Source organism: Parasteatoda tepidariorum, chromosome 10, assembly GCF_982258835.1.
Source record: "Parasteatoda tepidariorum strain Cologne lab strain chromosome 10, Ptep-v5.0, whole genome shotgun sequence".
NCBI lineage: Eukaryota > Metazoa > Arthropoda > Arachnida > Araneae > Theridiidae > Parasteatoda > Parasteatoda tepidariorum.
This window is the reverse complement of record NC_141764.1, coordinates 90774809-90780808: the sequence shown is the minus strand read 5'-3', so window position 1 is coordinate 90780808 and position 6000 is coordinate 90774809. Positions and strand designations below refer to the sequence as shown.

At 29.8% G+C, this 6000-nt stretch overlaps 1 long non-coding RNA gene across 3 annotated transcripts in view; it reads right to left on the bottom strand.

Moving 5' to 3' along the window:
* Positions 1–265: 265 nt before the first annotated feature.
* The window catches only part of LOC139426321 (uncharacterized), a 69942-nt gene continuing 64207 nt past the window's right edge, over positions 266–6000 (bottom strand). For all 3 annotated transcript variants that reach the window (XR_011637562.2, XR_015429979.1, XR_015429978.1), the window contains one exon: positions 266–473. This is a non-coding gene — a long non-coding RNA (uncharacterized LOC139426321). The remainder of the gene's footprint in view (positions 474–6000) is intronic.

The window sequence follows — 6000 nt, the reverse complement described above, 5'->3', positions numbered from 1 at the left end:
CTTTAATTGATAATTTGATACGAATGTAATCCATACTTCATGATTCACAATACTGATACACAAAACAAATAATTATTTTTTTTTACTATTCCTTTCATATTTCTTTCTTTCTTATTTTTAAACATATCGCGAATAATATTTCTAAAGACGTAGTAAATTATGAGCCAAAAAATCACACCCATTTATTTCAATTTAACAACTCCCGAAGCCAATCCTCAAAAAGTGTTGAAAGAAGAAGAATTGAGAAGAAATGAAAAACAAGCGACTAAAGGAGTAAATTCATTTATTGATGCACAAATTAAAAAAACGGTCGCGGCAACTTAAAGCTGATATTCGCACCTGCCGATGTGGTAACGCCCTGGTTCTTCACACGCTGAGAAACAACTCCAGTGATACTAAATGAAACGAATCGTATCACTAGGAGTCCGATCAAATGACGGATAAGAAATGAATCAAACTTGCTGTTGCCACTCCTGGAAAAGAAAAGAAAAAAATCAAGTTAATTATGAGAATCTTCTCAGATACAAAGAGATTAATCAAGTGCTATTGTTGTACAGCTCTTTTTTGATGAGTTTAAATAAAGGTTTGTTAGAATAGAAATTGTATTTACAGTTTATATGAATGCATTGTTATGCCCTAAAATAGAAGCCTTAGAAATAAACACGTAAATGTCCACTAGATAATTGGAAAGGCGTTTATTAAAAGCGTATTAAACCAGGACAGTTAACCTACAGTTCTCGACGCAAACAATGGCCGCAACATGATTGGCTCTCAGGTTGTTTTAGAAAAAGCATTTTGTATAATTTCAACTAATTTTAAACTTTGAATATTTCTTATTTAATGTTTCATTATTGATAAAAAAACGGGGGGAAATGTAGAAGAACTGGTAATCTAATTGAACAAGAAATCGCGCCGAATTGTTTGTTGTGAATATACATTTTGGAAAACATTTCAAAAATTTTTTTTCAATTTTTTTTTATCTGTATTTTTTGTTCCTTTCATGGGTTTTCATCAATTAAAAAATTTCATTGTTTACTTCGTTTCTTACTTTCTGAAAAACTTCTAAATTGTTCGCCGCATGTACTAAATTACAATACTTTAAAAAATCATGACAACCAAATCTTTCAAAAAGGATGCCACTTTTAATAGCTCATTGTTTGTAGCAACTATGATAGGTAGATTAATTTTAAAACTTTTTAAATAATTACAAATAATTATTAATAGCAATAATTAGTTTCAAGAATAGTTATTCTCATAATTTATTTCAAATGTAAATATTTCCGAATTTAAATTGTAATTATTGAAAACTTTTTAAATAATTACAAATAATTATTAATCGCAATAATTTGCTTCAAAAATCGTTATTCTCAAAATTTATTTTAAATGTAAATATTTCCGAATTTAAATTGCAATTATTTAAAACTTTTTAAATAATTACAAATAATTATTAATAGCAATGATTTGCTTTAAAAATAGTTATTCTCATAATTTATCTTAAATGTAAAGATTTCCGAATTGAATTAAATGGACCATAAATTGATCAATTGAATAAATATATTTAAATACCAGTGAATCATTAAAAAATATCGGTTGAGTTGTAGAATCAGGAACCCCTTGATTTGGCGATAACTATTGTTCAATTTTGCGGAAAGCCCGTTTCTGTTTTCCATGACATTGTTTGTTGTCTTTGCGTTCAATGATATAATCTTTGGGTTACCGCAACTTTTGTCTACCGTTATGTGATTGGTTCTAGATTTATTTTCATACATATACCTTAATTTTCAAATAGACAAATATTAGAAGGGATTGCAAATTATTACCCAAATATCAAATATTTCCTGCATTAAAGTGGAAAAATGTAAGAAAATTTCAGAAATCGGAGGAAAAACTAGCAAAAAGTGTTTTATATAAAAAATAAATTTTTTGCCCACTGAGAATTAATTTTGTCGGGAGAATTATTTTAAGCATTAACGAATACAATCCCTGGCTAAATTATTTTTTCGCACTATAAGATTCTATGCAAAATCTTAATTATCAGGTGATACTATACAGCTTTAGTGTTTTTACACAACTGAAACCGGTTTGCACTTGCTTACTTTCGTGTATCAATGTTTTAAATTAGACGATATATAATATAAATTTGACGATCGAATAAATTAAACGATATATTATATAAATATAGAATATTTATTATATCAAGTATTATATTAATATATTATAGTAATTAGACCAAATTATTAAACGTACTGCAGTGTTTTAATAATTACATGTCTTGCACGAATTTATATGCGATACTTTTATATTGAAATATACATGTACTGGGTTTTTATTCAGGAGAATTTTTATATATTTCCTTTTTGTATTTATTTTTAATGTATTGCATTACAATTTTAACCAATTGATACACGAATATAAGCAAATGTAAACCGGTTTCAGAACCGCAAAAACATATAGTATGTATAATATCACCTGATAATTAGGATTTTACATAGAATCATATAGTGCATCTAATAATAGGGTCAGAGACTGTCAATGAATTGAATTATATTCTAGGTTATATTTCTGGCAGTTTTTAGAATAATTTAATATTTACTTTTATTTATTTTCTTCAAAGTTTTTTTTATCCCAAGAGAAATTAATTGAACGCTAACATCAGCTTTAAATATAGTTTTTGTACGACCCTTCAAACTATATAGTTATGGAAGCATTCCAATTTCTTTTGCTTTATAACTGACACCAAAAGAATAGCACATTTTTATTTATTCGATAATTCGATTTGTCGAATCCTTCGTCGGCTATTTTTCTTTTCTCCAGGATAGCAGGTGAAAATTTTTACACGCGCTCACGGAAAAGCTTTTCCTGTTTTTCCTTTTATTCTTCACTCGAGCTACCATTTTGCTATGAAGTACATCAAAAACACCGCCTTTTTCAACACAAAATGAAGGGAGATGTGATTGTACAATCTTCTCTTAAGGATAATTCGATATACCCGGGTACATCAGTGGTTTCGTCTGCCCTGTCTATCTTTCTTGAATACCCGAGTATGTCTCGTCTCTATGTGCTTTTCCACTTTTATTTTTTACCGCTTTCCATGCTTTAAAGCACCCTCTTTGATCCAAGAGATGAGCGAACGTAATTTAATAGAGTTTGCCATAGTTTCTCGACCACTATTCCTACATCACGATATTAAATCTACCTGCATTTATGCTTTATTTTTTTTTTGTACCTCGTTTTCAGGGACTTTATGCTTATTTAAGAGGGAGGAAAAAAAGTTTAAATATGTTTTAAGCTATATGAAGAATGGCAGCAAATGTGTTTAGAATATGAATTGTTTTGTTATCCTACGACTGCTAACGAAAATTTCATAATATGAAAGATTATTTCATTTATTTGTAGCGTTTTCAGAATCAAATTCTGAGTACTATGAACTTCAGATTCAGGTGCACAAAGTATGGTCAAATGATTAAAATAGTTTGATTTTTTCCCCTTATCATTTGAATGGTTATCAGTCCCGTATCATGTACCTTATCAAATTATTTTTTGTAGAAAATGACTTGTTTTGCAATCAAGTAACGAAAAGTGTATAATACAATTGATTATTTCACTCATTATGCTTATGCCATGAACAACTATTGGTTTATGTAAACCTTATTCCTATTTCAACGAATAAATATGAGGAAACTTTTTAACGTTTTTAAAATAAAATTCTAAGTTCTATGAGCTTCAGATTCGGGTATACAAAGTATGGTCAGATAATAAAAATAGTTTGATTTTTCGCCCTATCATTTGAATACTTATCATTTGAATGCTTATCATTCTCGTATCACATACCTTATCAAATTATTGTTTTTACAAAATGACTTATTTTGTAATCCAGTAACGAAAAGTGTATAATACAATTGATTATTTCACTGATTATGCTTATGCCATGAACAACTATTGGTTTGCGTAAACTTAATTGTAAACTATTTCTGTGAGCAATGTGAGGAATTTTTTGTTGTTGTTGATGTTTTTAGAATCGAATTCGGAGTTGCATGAGCTTCACATTCAGGTTCACAAAGTATGGTCTGTGGATTTAAATAAATAAATAGAGCCGTGATGGCTCAGGGGAGAGAGCGTTGGCCTTCCAATGAGGTGAACCGGGTCCAAATCCCAGTCGATACGAATTACGCATCCGGCTTGCACCGACCACAGTGCTGACGTGAATTATCCTCAGTGGTAGACGGATCATGGGTTAGAGTCCCCTTGCCATCAGGCTAACCGTGAGAGGTTCTCGTGTCTTCCTCTCCATGTAACGCAAATGCGGATTAGCTCCATCAAAAAGTCCTCCACGGAGGCAAATTTCTCCCAATACTCGATCCAGGAGTTCCCTTGTCTTTTGAATTGGGTTCAAAATTACCAGGCTACGGAGTTGAACATTAGTAGTCGTAAACCCATAAGATTGGGTCGGCTGTTCAACGACGGATATAAAATAAAATAAAATGATTTAAATAGTTTGATTTTTCCCCTTATCATTTGAATACTTATCATTCCCTTATTCTATCCCTTATCAAATTATTGTTTTTAGAAAATGACTTGTTTTATAATCAAGTAGCGAAAAGTGCATAATGCAATTGATTATTTCACTGATTTGTTTACTCCATGATGAACGGTTGGTTTATGTGAACTTTATTGTAAACTATTTCTACGAGAAATGTTAGGACTTCTTTTAAATATTTTTTGAATCAAATTCTGAGTTATATGAGCTTCAGATTCAGATATACAAAGTACTGGGGAAATTATATCAATAGTTGGATTTTTTTCCTTATCATTTGAATACTTATCATTCCCGTATCATATCCCATATCATATTATTGATTTTAGAAAATGACTTGTTTTAAAATTCTGTGACAGGTGACGAAAAGTGCATAACACAATTGATTATTTCACTGACCATGTTCATGACATGAACAATTGTTGGTTTATGCAAATGGTTATTACCTTATAACAGAAATAATGTTTTAAAAAAGCATGACTTTTCTTAATTGGACTATGTACTTGATTAAAGAATATATATAAAACCGGAATGTTTTTACGGAATATTATAACAGTATTTACACAATGCAAGATTTCGTAAGCAATTCTAAATGAGTTGGTAAAAAATAAGTTTTTTTTAAACATAAATCTGTCCCAGAAAATGAAAATAAAGTATAAAGCGTTTCCCCATGCATTATTTTTCTTCTTCCTTTTTTGCGTAAATAAGAAATAAGGACTGCATAAATAAACAAAAATCTAGATATTTAAGCAATGCCATGTCAAATTAAAACCTCAATCCAGGCTACAAGGCCACCTATCAGACACTGAAGAGTGGTCATGTGACGAAGAAATCTCTTGAAATAAAAAAAATCGTAAGGTTGACAAACGCCGTTGTTGAGAGTGTTCAATTTAACGTTACATTTTTTTTTCTTCTCTGACAAAAGCTTTAAGACTGAAATTGCTGAGCCTTACAGTTATTGCCAGCAAATTACTGAGGTGTGTAAATTACTTGAAAAAAAGTGTATATGGATAACAAAAGACTAAAAAATAAAAATAATAACATTCGATTGTAAGTTCAAGAATTAATTTGTTAAAATTATTCGAAAAAATACCTTTAGGCCATTCTACCTGCCCCAGGAATGCAACTACTGAGTTGAAATTGGACATCCTGAACGGGCAATATAAGTTTATAAATTTTTTTCTTCCTTTTCATTTTCAAAATTCTAATTTGTTTGAAAGTTAAAAGCAATTGTAAATCCCTTTTTCTCCATCCTTTCTAATTTTCTTTCGCTTTATGTAACATTTTGATATGCTGCTCAAAATCTATACGACGCATAAACTAGAAATTATGAATGTGTGTAAAAAAATTGTACAAGGAATTCGATGGAATTAAAAACTATTTTATTATTAGTACCAGAATTATCTACTGTTTATAAGATTATACTGTTTTATGAGATTATTAGCTGTTATTATTATTAGTTCCAG